Here is a 16,174-nt window from a genome sequence, read left to right as displayed (position 1 = left end):
TGGGCTGTGCACTTTATTCAGATATCTGACATTTTTTTGGTAAGAATTTTGTCCGAGGTGAGATGGCGTCAGCCCACCCTGGTAAGCCCTCCTGCAGACTCCATTGTGTTGCTTTGGCACTCCCAGTGGACCCTCACACCGTCCTGTTCATGGGAGGGGGCTTCTAGTTTGATAACATGGGTGCACTAGACGTGCAGCTTTTTAAAGTCCTGTGCCTGTTGATCTCGTGTTTATTTTATTTTATGACACGCGTTGGCATTTTAACGAAGGCCTGGCTCACTGGTGGCGTTGGCCCTGAGCTCGATTTCAGGGTACAAGTTTTGCCTGGCAGACTGAAGACCTCGGCCCCTTTCTTTCGAACATCACGTCTGTTACTTTCTGCTTGTCCAATATGTGAAGGTGTGCTGTTGGGGGGTGTGGGCACAGATCCTTAAGACTTTACGTGAAGTACACTTACATGCCCCCGCCCCCCAGTCTACTCTGTGCCCACAGTGTGTGTGTGTTTAGACAATCTTTGCGTGCCAGCCATCACTCCAGCCTGCCACATCATGCAGAAACCAGAAGACAGACAGTGGGGGGTGGCACCATTCAGGGGTGGCACTCGTAAACAAAACTGGACACGCGAGGGGCGCAGCAGCTGGTCACTCTTGAGTACATCTGAGCGTTATGATACGGTGGACAAGGAAGTGCCCCCCCAACTGGTGGGTTAGTCTACAACAAGTTAGTGCCACAGTGGGACAGCTACCTCGATGGTAGTCGGTGGTCGTCTTCACCTCAGTCTGTTTTTGCTGTTTCAGAGGCAGGCTGTGGTGGTCTGTAGGTGGGCTTTATCATGGGTGGTGTTCAGTTAACTACCTCTGCCTCCTACCCCACCGGTGGTGGCACTGGCTAAGTGTGGTGTTGTTGAGGTGGACAAGCGCCGTCGACATGTTGGCTTTTGGTTTTGGTCGTCTGCCCAAGGAGTGGAGGAAGTCAAACGAGACCCCCGTCCCGAGTCTGTGATTTGATGGACTTGTCAGGTTTACTTTGGCTTCTTTCTGCAAAATTGGTTTAATGGTCCGGAAAGTAAACGGCCCGCCATTCTCTTTATGAACGCCGTTATGAGGATCCTGCTGCTTTAGGGGGCGCAGGGTTATGGGGGCTGGGAGCAGGACCAGAGCCACCTCTAAATGACAGACAGGCGGGCAGGTGGTGCCTTATTTGTCCCGGGGGGGCCATTCATCTTTTTACAGAAGCTTTATAAAATATAACCAGACGACAAGATGAGAATTAAAAACAGAAATAAAGAAACGCGTGCCTTGGCCGATGACGAGAGAGCCGCCTCAGTGAGGCCTGTTGACGCTCGGTGGCCTTTCTTGTGTCACACAGAGTGTGGCCTGCCATGGGGGGGGGGGGTCTTCCTTCTCTGCTCCACCCCCCTGCCCCCCCCCCATCTGGGGAGTTTTCCCTGTCAATGTTATTTCTTCACACACGCGGCTTATTTGCATTTGCCCTGTGAAATTGTGTGTTAAAGTTGAACATTTTGTCTCCAGCCCTGGCCTTTTACATTGAACCCCTGAGGGTGTCACTTGGCACATAAACTTTCATGTATATTTTATGTTTCACGGCGAGTCAGTAGTCGAGTATTGATCTGCATCTTTGATGACACACACATTGTAAAGTAGAGTTTTGTGTTGTTTTTGAACATAACGCGCCGCTCTCGTGAGATTCAGCCGTTTTAAAAAGAAGAGCAGCAGCCTCAGTAGGTGGTGTGACCAGCAGGGGGCGCCTGCCTGCTCCCTGGGTTTGTGTTCTTTATTGAAATGCAGGACGTCCTTGAACCCGTGACCATGCCTGTCAGTATTGAGATGACGTGCAGCCTTCACCCCATGTAGTGTGATCTCCAGGCTGAAGAGGAGCCATCGGTGGGCAGGCCCTGGGCTCGTGCGGACGCCTTCAGACTTCGATCAGCCGAAGTGCCAGGTCAGGGTAAGACGCTGTGCTCTTCTCGGCCTCCAAGCCCATTCTTTGGACTTCCTGTGCTCCAAAGCTCAATGATCAACCCGTCCTCCTTCAGCGCTGGTTACAGGCGCTCTTCTTCGGCGTAGGTCTTCTCCGGCCGTGACCTTTGACCCAGTGCGCCGCTCCAACCACCTCATTGGCTTTGTTTTGATTCACACAAGCGAACAGAAGTCGTGTCCTCACCTCAAGAACAGGAGTAGCGGGCATGTGCAGCACAACGTATTTCTGGATGCCCTTTGTTGTCACAAACATACGGTGGAAAGATGGAAGGCGTTTATTCTTTTGTCAAAATGCAAAAAGGTCACTTTTGTAAGTTTTTGTGCTTTTATTTTCATTTGGAGCCCTGAACTCCTTGTGCAAACTGACTCCGTATTTTAAAATGTAGAGAAAATGTTTAACTGTAAAACACCCTTCTGTGTGGAAAATGCATATACGCCATATTTGTGAAGAAGTAACTTTAATCAGCTGGACGTGTCGGCGGGCAGGACCCCCATAACCCGAAGTGTAGCTGGCGCTGCACACCACGGTGACCAAAGACGAGTCAACTTGGCCCTCTGTGTTATAAGGCTCAGTGTGCTGATGTGGCCCCCCCAAGTAGTGATGAGGCATAGGGAGCCCCTAATAATAACCTGACAGGACAGCACCCTAAGGTGCTTTACAAACCAACAAGAATGTGACAGCATGAGGTGCAAGGCAGGAAAAATCCCAGGCCATCGCAGGGTGAACACACACGGGCCAGTACAGCAACTCAGCAGCATGCAGTTTGACCTCCACGTGGCCACTAGAGGGCAGCAGACAACTGCAGTTTGTGTCATTGACTGAGTGACGGTGACAGTGAGAGTGAGACTGAGAGTCGGAGCTCCTGAGACGAAAGCAGACATGGAGACCCTTTGCGTTGTGCTGTTCAAGTGCTCGGCCCCCACTGTATGCACATCCATTGACCTATATAGGAGATGCACAAGCCCCCCGTATGGACTTCAGTTTGAGAGAGCAGAAGGACGGTGATGGAGGCGGGTGAAGGTCCCACTGCTCAGTGTGTGTGAATTGACCCGAATTCTCGTCAGTGAGGTGTGCCGTTGCTTCGCAGGTGACTTGCCAGGATGTGATGCACCAGTGAGTGGATGGCACCAGGCGCCTGTAGAATTTGGTCAGTGCAGGAGGTTCGGACATTGATGAGCCACCTTAACGTTTGAAAAGCTGAAAGCTGCTGACCTTCTCCAATGAAGTTGGACCTCACAGCTCCTTGCCTTTGCTAGCAGTCATGAACAGTTTCCATCCTGGCATTACTTCTCTTTGTGAGCTGCCCACTTGGTGGTGATCCAGACCCACTAAACTGTCTTGACAATTGCTGTGGAGGAGGTGATGCCACCCAGATCTACCCACGCGGAGGTCCAAAATCCATTTACGGTGGGTGGCACTGATTCTAGGAGGTTGGCAACTTTCTATAGTCTTTAGGCAGGACTGTGGCAGAGGAGGTTTTATTGTGCAGGTGTGCCAAGTGAGGTGCGGTCCAACTTGCACCAGTTGTAATGACTGGTCAGAAGAAGCCTGGTTGGAAATGCGTAAAACGTGGCAGGGGTGACTGGGCCAGGAACTGAGCCCAAGAAGCAGGTGTCCTGACAGTACAGGGCAAGAGGACAGAACGGCGCCCGGCTGGACATCAGGACTTTGTCATTTTACTGCACTTTAATCACTAATGAAATGCAGACTTGTGCCAGCGTCATGGCGCTGGGCATGGTGGGCTCCTCCTTGAGGTTCGTCTTTATTTGGCCACATTCTTCTTTCACAGGGCGTCTGCTGGTTGTTTTGTGCTGCTTCTGCTGTGCCAGGCGTGACTTGTGAGCCCCCCCGAGAGCTCCTCCCTGCAGACAGGGTTAGGCCCCACCCCCCTGCCAGGCTCGGCTCACCACCTGAGCCAGTTCCACTTCAGTGTGCACTCGGGGGGGCCAAGTGAGCACCGCACAGGGCACAGCAGGAGGAGACTCGGGTAAGTGGGGCTATGTGGGCACCTCATCCGGTGAGCACAGGACTTGAGGCCTCTGGGCACTGCCCTCTCCTTCGGTGCCAAGGTACTGTAAACTTGTCATGTTTCAGATCCGAGAAAAATGTTTAACAAATGCCGGAGCTTCGGTGATGCGCTTGACTGCTTTGGCTTTATGGAGCACCTCGGGACGTGGGAGTGAAGAACGTGTGGAGTCGTCTGCAACAAACCGAGCGCCATGGCCAGGAGATCAGCGGGCGCGCGCATCCAAAGTCCATCAGTGATGGGGGCTTCCAGAGTTGGTGTCATGTTAAAATTAGAACGGGTTAGTTAAAGAGCAATGGAGGGGCCTCAAGGCTGGAGAGGACTTCAGATCCGCAGTAGTAACCCTGGTCACTGTTTTTATTAAATGTAGCGCCTTGCACTGTGCGGCACTGGCAGAGTGAATTGACCCGCAGCATGTCCCGGGTGGGCATGTGCCCGGCATTGGTGGGATTGAGTTCAGTCAGTCTGGTAACGTTATACAGTAAGTTGATTTGTATTATATTAATGGTATGACTTACTTCATATGGTGCCTTTTAGCGTGACTGCTATTTAATGACTGCTGCCTTTCACAGTAAGTAGCCAATCAAAAGTCAGCCTGCCAACCTTTGATGGCGACTTTGATTTGTTAGGACGAGTCTTCACTTGAGGTGGTGCCACGTAGAGTGAGTGGCACTGGAGTGCAGGTCTGTTTAGTCAGCCTTTATGTTATATAGCACCTTTCACATTAAGTGGAGCAAATAGAAATATTAAAGTGGAGTCCACCAGTCCATGTGTGCTTTACAGAGCTCTGCCTTTCAGATTTACGTCAGTCTGTTTTATATAGCGCCTTACACAGCTGCTGGCCTCATGAGTTGGTCCATCAACGTTTGGATTGACTTTGGTCGTTCATTACCTGACAAAGCCTCAGAGGATTAGTCCATTTATTATTCTCCATATAGTGCCTTTCATAGTTACTGCAACACATCTGATGGATTGAGGTACCCCATTAATCTTTATTTAATATAGCGCCCTTCAAAGCAGTTGGCCTTTCCGTGTCTGCTGTGTTGAGTTTCAGGGGAGTTGCGTATCCAGTATTGCCCATCTCTGCTTGATCTGGTGCCTTTCATGGTTCACCCAAGATGCCAGTGCAGCAGTAGGTACGCTTTACGTGATATGGTGCCTTTAATAGCAACAGCCCAAAGTCAGCCTTTTGCTCTTCGTTTTTATATACGGTGGCACCATTCACTCTGACTCCCTCAGAAAGCACCATGAAGCTGCCGATTATTTATACCATTTCTTATATTAGGAATTTATGATTTTTCGTATAGCTGGGGGGTCAGAGTGCAGGGTCCGCCATTGTACAGCACCCCTGGCGCCAGCTGAAGGGCCCAGCAGAGTGTGATCCGTCGGTCATAGTCGGCCCGAGAGGCTTTTGCAGGATTGTATTGTTTAGGTAGTCTTTATATAATAAAGCGCCTTCATTAGCAGTCTCCAAAGTCACAGTCTCGGTTTGTATGTAGTGCCTTTCCTATTGACGTACCTCCAAACACTCCTCAGAGTTAGAAATTCTGCTGAAAGCATCAATCAGTCTTATTTTATGGAGGGCTGATGGACCACCGCTGGACAGGGGGCTCCAGGGTGGGGGTGGACAGTGGTGGCCGTCGCTCCTGGCAGTGCAAACCTTCTTCTCGTTGTTTTCAGATGGATGAAGAGCGAGACCTGGGGACCTGAGTTCGCTTCCCGGGTCCTCCCTGTGTGGAGTTTGCATGTTCTCCCCGTGTCTGCGTGGGTTTCCTCCCACAGTCCAAAGACATGCTGGTTAGGTGGATTGGCGATTCTAAATTGTCCTTAAGTGTCTGCTTGGTGTGTGTGTCCTGTGGTGTGTTGGCACCCTGCCCGGGATTGGTTCCTGCCTTGTGCCCTGTGTTGGCTGGGATTGGCTCCAGCAGCCCCCGTGACCCTGTGTTCGGATTCAGCAGGTTGGGAAATGGATGAATGGATGGATGAAGAGCGATGACACAAGGGTCAGGCCGTGCCCCCTGGTTTGCATGCCATCCAGGCCACTCATTTACAAATGATAACATCGGTTGGACACTGGCAGCATTTCCTCATCACGCGGCTGTGGGACTCACTGAACAAACTCACCTGACCAGTTGCCACGAGATCCTTGATGATGCAGTGGGGCTACCGGACACTCCATCACCTCACACAAGAGCACAGCAGAGACAGGGAACATGCCCTGTTTGGGTGGCCCAATGTGACTGCCCTACCCAAGTGGGCACACCTACAGGGGTTCAGACTGGGCCAGGCCTTTTGTTCCACTTGATGCTTCATGAACACCTGGCACCACAGCCTCATGTGCTACATGAAGATGCTTCTTGGAAGGCCAGGAGTTGCTTTCTACTAAAAAGAACCACAGGCTCACCTTCTTAGTCCATCTTGGACATTCTGAAGGACTAAAATTGCCTGGCATTTCTCTGTCTTGACAGAACATATCAGCAAAGCTTTGGGCATCCGTTTGTCCTTGTGGCATCCCTACCCATAGGCCTCTAGGTTTTACTGCACCTAATATACCCTTAGCTGATGCCAGCTTGTTAGTACAAAGACCTGTAAGTCTGATCACCTTAGTGCCAGCCTGGAGCCTCGCAGACCTTGAGGTGGATGCACCACAGCAGCAGAATGTCATGCTGGTCTCCAGTCCTGGCAGTGAGTCTACAGTGGGCACCTGATTACTGGGTGGGTGAAGTGGCAGATTGCAGGGTGAACATTTGGTGTAAACAGCACAAGTCCAAGGCCACATCCTACCTCAGTAATGTTTCAGGGTGGCACTGTTGTCTGGAAACACAATTGAAATGCCACAGCATGGCCTATTGATCGTCATTCTGTCGATTCTTTGATTGCTGCCTGCTGCCCCTTTCAAAATTTCTAAAACACAAAGCCTCAGGCGACGTCGATGAACATCATGGTGACTTCACTGGTCCAGGGGCCTGCGTACGGGAGCTCTCACACCCAAAAGGTGAGGTGGGACTGGAAATGCCGAATACAATGGAGCCTCCGTGCAGGGAAATCCTGAAGGAATCTTCTCAGCCCCTTGATGGGTCGATGAGCTCGCCGGACCCCTTAAGTTGCTGCCCGATGGAGCCGATACAATATAATCGGCTGTCGCAGAAAAAGTGGCGAGCACAAATGTGCTGGCAGTCGCTCAATTTGATGTGCCCGCCGATTTCTAGCCACGCGAACTAACGGGGTCCGGTGATGAGATCAGTTGTTGGCAAATCTGACGTGCCCTACGACTAGAAGTTGGGGGGGTTCTGTGTGCATCTGAAATGAATGGTCAGCCAGACGTACAGAACATGTAAGGTGGCAACGAGAAGAAAGGAACGCATGTGTGTCTGTGTGTGAGTGCGTATGTGTGTGAGTGTGTGTCTATGTGTGTGTGTCTGTGCGTATGTGTCTGTGTGTGTGTGTCTCTGTGTGTGTGTTTCTCTGTGTGTGTCTGCGTATGTGTGTGTGTGTCTGAGTATGCGTGTGTGTTTCGGATATCACAATGAGAACAGACTGCTCTGTCTGATGGTTCACGTTTTATGTATCAGGACAAAATGGAAAAAAAATGGTTAAAAAAGGGGCAGTGGCGGGTATGGAAAGTCTCCCCTCGACCACCCGCTCTGTCAAAACAAGGGACGAGTTTACGACATTTGGGAGGCCATCATCCTCAGACATGCAGCGTGATCAGAGACCCCCAGACTAGAAGGTGTGTGATGTGCTCTGAGGGGCTGAAGTATTCATTCTGCTGTTCCTCTGCTTTCTATAAAGCAGCAGGCGGTGGGGTGTACTGGTTAAGGCTGGGGGCTTCATACCCTACGTCAGGGGTCTCCACCTCCAGTCCTGGAGGACCACCCTGGCTGCAGGTTTTCATTCTAACCCTTTTCTTAATCAGTGACCTTTTGAATTCATTTTATTTGACTTGCTCTTGAAGACTCAGACCCCTTAATTGTTTCTTTTTCCTTAATTAGCGGCCAAACAATCATGAGACACAAAATGAGCCAAAAAACTGGTGTCCATCAAACAATATCAGAAAATGAAGAACGATGAGGGTCTCAGGAATGTCGATCTGCTCAGGTCCCCAGCGCTCTTAGAAAAGAGAAGATCAAGTTTTGTAAATGTCTGCCATCACATACTGAGAGCAGCAACAAGCCACGGAGTTCAATGAACGAGACTCGGCGCCTCATTCAGCAGCTGCTTGGAGTTTGCGGCCTGACTTGGGTGGTCTTCTGTCGGCTCCCTCACTTCACATTTCATTTCTCTTTGGGTGCCATTTAAGGAAAGAAATGAAGAAATTCAGGGAGAAGTCAATTAAAATGAATTCCCAAGAAGTTAATTAGCAGCACAAACAGGACACGCGTTAAATAAAAGGGTCAGAATGAAAACCTGCAGCCAGGGTGGTCCTCCAGGACCGGAGTTGGGGACCCCTGCCCAAGTCCCTTCATCTGTCTGGGCTCCAATCAGAAAAACACACAAAAAAAAGAAATGTCACCAATTGGATGTCAAATGCTGTAAGTCGCCTTGGATAAAGGGGTCAGCCCAACACTGTAAGTCACAGGACAATCAGGGGTCTATCAAAGTGCCAGTTAGGTGCCCCTCTGTAAAGCAGTTCACATGAAAGGCACTATACATGTGACAGATAGACAAGTCTTTGGACTTCAAACCTTGAGGTTGTGGGTTCAAATCCCGCTGCTGAAGCTGACGGTCACCCGGGTGAAGCCATCACTCGAAGAGGACACGATCTAAAATACTAAATACGTGCACTTGACTAGAATCAGCTGTTGTGGGCCCACCATGACTGCAGTGACCTCTTTAATGGTCCTTCTTTACAGATTTGTCAGGGAAGTCCTCTTCACCTAAATTCATGTACACTCCCACCACAGAGACCCCCTAAACTAGCAGTCTTCCACTTCTGGTGTGTTGAGTTGCCCTCGACTGACCTCGGTGGTTGTACTTCTTGTCCATCACAAAATGCTTTGAATGAACTCCATGACAAATCACTGTGGGCCAAAATAGTTGACCGCGCCTGTGTGTGTGTGTGTGTGTGTGTGGGGGGGGGGGGTTCTCAGATACTAAAATGTGATGAACAGCCCACCCCGCTGATCAGAGTAAGTTAAAGTGGGACAGCAGTCAGTGAGATGTTCTCCATAAGCAGTTCCCCCCATGACGTCTGTAGCCTGCACATAAATGATTATGTTGACCCCCAACCCCCCCCCCCCCCCCCCCGCAAACCTTCCTATTTCTAGCAGCCCCAAATCTGTAGAAAGTCTGTGGCCGTGCTGAGTTGGCCCAGTCTTGGTGTGACAGCAGATCAGAGGTACCCGCTCATCTTACTCTTTGCCTCTGCCCCCAGGCCTATGCCAGTCTATGCCAGCTCATGCTGTTCTCTGTTTTGTATTGCAGGTGATCTTCAGTTCTTGATGAGCGGTGTATTACTGACTTGAGTGCCTGCTTTTCTCGTTTTCTGGTACGTCCATTTGCATTTTGTTTTCTCTTCTGTTCCTCTCTGAAAGTCATGTGGAGCCCCGAGCTGGTGGGAGGCCTGTGGCCCGTTGATTTGACCACACGCTGTTTGTTGTGCACCGAGTAGCCAGACTCTTAGGCCCACCTATCTACTAGAAGTGTTTCCCACCTTTGACCTTAAGAACAGCGTGAACTCATCTGGCCATGGGCACTAATGAATGTGGTGCCTTTTCCAGCTCATCTTAAAGGTGCCAGATAGGGTTGAGATCTGAGGACTGAAGCCATGGACCACTGGAGCAGACCACTGGAGCAGTGAGAACTCGCAGTCATGTTCCCAAAACCATCAGGCTGCAAGTGTGGACAAACAGCATGGCCAGTAGAGAAGTTCAGACAGGCCTGTGTTGTTCAGCAGTTATCAGAGGTCCTCTCGTGTGAAACTCACATCACGTGGCCACCATCAGCCTGTACTCCTGACGTGGCTCCTGTTTAGGGTTACGATATTTCGATGATGTTGCGAGTCTTATAATGGTACGGTACCAGCATTTCAGGATTTTCGGTGTCGGACTTTAAACGTCAGCTTTTCTCTTAGTATCCCACCCTTCACACTCGCTGTTGCGTTTTCAAAGTCTCCTCACACTTCACGGGGGGCTGCCTTCTCCCCTTGTTTGTTTCAAGATGATCGGGGCGGCTGACATGGTGTGGCGTGATGGCACGGTGCATCAGGCAGCCTGGCGTTTTGGAGTTGTCAGAAACTTGTTTTGGGCCCGTTTTGTTGCTGTGGTCCTGAAGCTGGTATTGATACCAAAGTCAAAGTCTTTTATCGGCGATCCAATGCGGCTCCTGCTTCTTCCTCTAAATTCTGACCCTTCCATCAGCACACTACTGAAGCCTGCATTCGTCTGACCAAGGAGCTCCTCAACAGTCCATTTTTGGAGATGTGGTGACAACTTGATTACCTGACGTAGCCTTTAGCTGTTGTAAGCCATTCAAGGCCACGTCCTCTACAGTCGTGAGCTCAGAGATGACATTCTTGATGCTGATGTTTGATTGTTCTTTATAAACCCCTGAGATGGTTTTACATGATGACCACCACTTGGGTGATGCCAGGACAGACGTGCCTAGTGACATCTATCATGTTATGTCCAATGCAGCGCGTTTCAACACTAACTGATGTTCAAGGTGCCGGTCTGCCCAATTTGTGCCACACAGTGCTCTCACGTGACGTCTGACCTCTTAGGAGATGGTGGCAGATGTCCCTAATAATCTGGTGACCCGCTGTATGGTCACAATAACTTATGAGCTCAGTGCTCTGGGCAATAATTTCAAATGCAGTATGGAAAAAAAAAAGAAAAGCAAGACCAGGTCCTTTTTGTCACGTGTGCAGAGTCCCCTGAAATGTTAATCAGAATGCCACTCTCAGGATGGCACGCAGGGTAAGCAGGTAGAACTGCCTCACTTCGAAACTTCTGTCTTTATCATCTGAAATAACTACCTGACCTCAAAGTCGTAGAGACTGTCATGAACCCGAGAGACAGCCAGTGCTTGAGATGCACCTCTTATTCTGTTTCTGCTGTTCATTCGACCTGATAATGATGATGATGATGTCCACTGCTCTCCTTGCATGTTGTGTTCTCTGGTGGCTAAACAGTCCAACCCTGGAACCACAGGTTGTATTGCTGAAGGGCCACGTATGAGTTGCTGTGTTCCTCAGCTGGCTACTCTGTTCTCCTCTGATGTTTCTCTTCCAACTCCATGTAAATGGGGCGCCTCTGGGTTTTCGCATTATTTGTAAGTTCATTACTGGATTGGTCTCACACTCACACACAGATCCTGTCCACATCACTTCACACATGAGTGAGGCCTCAGTGCTTGTGGACTCACAGTCATCAGCGTGAACAACGTATCGGCATCCCCAGATTTCATGACCGTTTGACTCTGAAATTGGGGTGATGACGTCCAGCGTCCAGATGAAGTGGTCACTCTCTCCGCTCTCCTCCCTCACAGGTGCGGGTCTGAACCCATCATATTACAGACGTACCATTGGCTAGCTATTCTGGGGATGGATGGCTCTTGTCTGTTTACTCTCTTGTTGACTAGGGGGCTTCGCTCGCCACTCCCCATCTCCCGGCCTGCGCCACTTCACGTCTCTGCCTCTCGCGTAGTGAAGAGGGGGGCTGAACGCACGCTAAGCAGATGCGGCCGCTCCTCTGACACCCCCCCTTAAACAATGGGACACAAATCCAATTTTTTTACCTCCTCTTTGCTCGATCAGCTGGCTTGCTGCTGCTGCTGCCACGTGATCTGCGTGTTGCGCTTTGGACATTTCAAAGCCTGTGCAGCAGCTGTTTGTCTCACTGCCTTATCTCACAAGACGTTAAGGTGTCTCTGAGAAAATCACATCTCGACCCAAATATTCTTTTTTATAATCGAGAGACTCATTAACTGCGGTGGGCTGGCGCCCTGCCCGGGGTTTGTTTCCTGCCTTGCGCCCTGTGTTGGCTGGGATTGGCTCCAGCAGACCCCCGTGACCCTGTAGTTAGGATATAGCAGGTTGGATAATAGATGGATGGATGGATGGACACTCGTTAAGTTATCAACTGTCTGCCCCTTTTAAACCAAGAGTACCATAAATGACTTTGATAACAAGACAGATACAAGGAAGTTATAAATTGTTGGTCACAAGAAGGAATGGATGCAGATGTCGTTAAATTTCTTTGGTCCTGTCCAGGACAGTCAGGTGCCCGGTCTCTGGTCACTGTGGAGTGGGCTTGTCCCCCTGGGTGTGTCTGTCAGTATGTGTCAGGTTAACTGGTGACACTAAATAGGTGCTGCTGTGTCTTTGTGAGTGCGTCTACATGCAGTAGGGTGACTCCTGGATTTTCATCCTGTGCCATTCACTCGCCCGTTTGTGGAGTTGGCATGTTCTCCTCATGCCTTGAGGTGTTTCTGTAAGCTTAATTGGTGATTGTGTGCCCCCTGAAGGACTGCCACCCTTGCTGAACTGAATGAAGGGCGTTAGAGAATGTTAGATACTGGACTGTTATATTATGTGCACACATCTCTGGTCCTGACGCCAATGAGCTGGCCACTTTCTCAGATGGAGCCCATTTAGTAAATACCACAGAAGACTCCATTCTCTTAAATAAATGATCAAGTTGGTCAAGGAGGGGCGACTATTGGATTAGTAGGCCGTCTGTATCAGTTAACACTGTGCAGTTTCGTGATTAGAGAGAAACAGAGGACCTTAGGCAGCCTACTATCTTTGTGTAATGGATGCTTTGGGGACGTTTGTAAGAAGTGATGCAGCTTAATAAAGCATCTGAAGCTTAAAAAAACGAGAATATGGCCCCATTGGACAAGGCAGGTGAGTGCAACTTAATGAGACAGACTGAGCCTCGAGAGGTTGAAGACCCTAGTGACCTACCATCTTCACGTAAGAGGCACACGTGAAATGTTCTGATGATGGGTGGCAAGAATATTGGCAGAATGGCTAAGTGTATCTTCGTATTTGAGGTGGAACCGTTAGGTGGGGTCGGCACGGTGGCGCAGTACCTCACAGTAAGGAGACCTGGGTTCGCTTCTCGGGTTCTCCCCGTATTTGCATGGGTTTCCCCCCACAGTCCAAAGACATGCAGGTTAGGTGCCTTGGCGATCCTAAATTGTCCCTGGTGTGTGCCCTGTGGTGGGCTGGCGCCCTGCCCGGGACTTGTTCCTGCCTTGCGCCCTGTGCTGGCTGGGATTGGCTCCAGCAGACCCCTGTGTTAGGATATAGCGCTTTGGACAATGACTGACTGACTGACTGACTGACCTTTAGGTGGCCCGTTTGCTGTCTTTGAGAAATGGCTGCCTGAGGAAGACTTTAGGTGCCAGTTGTGACACTCGAAAGGCTATTTAAGAGAAGTCAAATACAAATGTATGCCATTTAGCAGCCAGTGCTGGTCTTGTAAATGAAATGGACTGGAGCGTGAGAGATGGAGGCCATGGGTGACCAGCAGAGCTTTCCAAACTGGGTATAGCAGCACAGTGTCATGGAGGGGGTAACGCTCTAATTTGACTTTTAATTTTCAAGTGATGGCTATTTTTAAGCTTGAGAACAGAAAAGATTCACTTTAAAGACGAGTCACTCTGAACGCTGGTGGCTTCTACCGGCCTGCTCCTCTAGTGAACTCAGCAAGCTGGATGTGCTGTACTCCAATGTCAATGGAAACCTGTGGGACATCAGGGCAGGTCTGACCATCTCACTGCTATTGCCAGGCCAGGAGTTCTTTAGTGGGCTGTGGGTTGTTGTTTGCTTATTATATTTATATATTTCTTCTTTTGAGCCTCTGTCAAGTTTTCATTTTTCCTTGGGGACAAGTAGAATGTAATGTGACGTAATCTGCGGTAGGGATGGTAAATGAGAGCCTCACAGGTGCTGATGTTATAACAGAACAAGGAAAACATTAAAACTAAAGTTTACCAACGCAGGCAGGGCTGGCACTAGGCTTAGGCCGAGTGGGCACTAGTGCAGAGTGGGAGCCTCAACTTGATGGCTGTGGGTAACTTTGTGGAGTGTGAACAGCAGTGATGGAGTCGACTTGTGTTTCCACAGGTAGATCTGCACGAGGTGAGAGCTCATCGACTGACGTAACATAGTATGGCGTCCCCAGACCTAAAAACACAACACACTTAGGCCATATTCTCACTGTCCCTCCAGGGCGAGTCCATTCAGATCCATTTGGCGTGAACACCTAATCTCGTGTGGTTTCCAAGTTTTTGCTGAGATCAAACGGAGTCTGCTTTTGTGTGAGGTTCTCAATTCCGTTTCAGTTCTAATCACATCTGACCTCGGATTGTGATTTGATGTGACTTGTTAAAATACTTCTGGTGGACAGAAGCGTGCAGTCAGTGGTGCAGCGAGAGAAGTCGAATGTTGTCCATCTAATTTAAAAGTTCTCCAATTCTTGGGAGTCCCTAACCCTCTCCCACCACTCTTGTCTCCTGCCGCGTATTCAGATTATTTGAATGGAGGTGAAGGAAATCAGAACTGAGATTATTTTCACGCAGAGCCTGAAGAGAAAGCACATTACTGGTGATATTCTTTTTATGGTGATGCAGTGATATTTGATCAAAGTTTTCTTTCCACTGTGAAGCTTTGATTGTTGCGACACACTGATAGTAATAACGATGAAGATTTGCTGGTACACTTTGTTGAAATTGGAAGTGGTGCCCATCTCAAGCAGTGCTTTCACAGTGCCATATCTGCGCAGGCTCAGCTGGAATCCCAATGTCTACATGTAAGCATAAGCTGAAGGTGTATGTGAACTCGGGTCGTGTCTACAGTAGACTGCGGCGTGGCATTGAGACTCCAAAACGGGGCTGAATATTTGTGACACAGTCTGTCCTCTTTCTAGGTGAGCTGTGGCAGTGGTAGCCGAAGTGAGGAGACAAGTGGAGAAATCTGAGCAACGCTGACATTGAAGCCAGGAGGTATGTCCATCAATCAGATTCTAAATTTGAGGGAAATGCTATCCATGAGCCATCTGACGATTTGAGTTCATTTGTGCAGATGTGCTACATGTCGTCTTATTGCTAAGTCCCTAGGCCTGTGTGAGCAGGCGGGTGAGAGAGCGCCACCTGCTGGTATACTGGTAGGTTGTGCCGTAACTATGTGTCAGTTGTGCCCTGTTGGGAGGTTTAGAGTGCCCTCCTGCTAAGTCTTGTGGCCATTTGTTTGTTGATGCATTGGGTTTATCCTAGAAGTTCACATCTGGCCGCGGCCATGCAGGCTAAATATGCTTTGTGATTCTGGGAAGTAGGCAGCTTAGTGGCACAGCAGGTTGCTACGGGCTCTCCACACCATTTGACCAATACTAGCCACTTCTCTACCCCCTTGGCGAAAAAAGGACTTCAGTGTGGAGTGAAATGCCAACATCTGGGTGCCATGTAGCACAGTGTTTTAGTCACACTTGGAGTTCTGTCTGTGTGGAGTCTCCATGTTCTCCGAGGGCCCAGTGGAGTTTCCTCTTTAGACCATGGTTGCCTCCCCCATCCCAAAGACATGCATGTCAGGTTCGTTCAACACTCTAAACTGACCCAGTGTGGGGGGTGTGAGTCTGCCCTGTGATAGATTGGCATGATAGGTGCCAGCTCCCTGTATACCGCAGGCTACAAAATGGATGGATAGACTTTCCATGGTGAAGATGTTTTACTGGTATCTCAGCATTTCTAATATGCAAGTCCTGGCATCTGATGACCTAATCAGGGTGTCACAGGGAGCTGGGAAGGGGGTGGGGCTGCACTTCAGACTTGGCGTTTACAGTTCAGTGCTTCATCCACTAGGGGGCCACACTTCACACGCAGAGAGGGTGGATGGATTAACGGATGGCAAATCGGGTCTCCTCAGAGGCCAGACCACAGCCATGTCCCCGCCGCTGCCTTTGTTTAGGGTTATACCTCAGTATGTCACCTTCTGGGACACATTAGCGTTGTGAGAGAAAACAGAAGAAAAGAGCTGTTTGCTTTTCTTGAATGGTCTCCTGTTATCGATGTGTTGGCACGGTGGAGGGTCCGTGCCCTGCTGCGGTATTCACAGTGCTCATACTAAAGTGTGACCTTAAACATTTCCATAGCTGATGTCAGATGGGTGGCATGGTGGTTAGCTTGATGGATCTTGAGATCTGG

This window comes from Erpetoichthys calabaricus, chromosome 17 (assembly GCF_900747795.2).
Source record: "Erpetoichthys calabaricus chromosome 17, fErpCal1.3, whole genome shotgun sequence".
In the NCBI taxonomy this organism is placed as follows: domain Eukaryota; kingdom Metazoa; phylum Chordata; class Cladistia; order Polypteriformes; family Polypteridae; genus Erpetoichthys; species Erpetoichthys calabaricus.
This window is presented reverse-complemented; position numbering follows the sequence as displayed.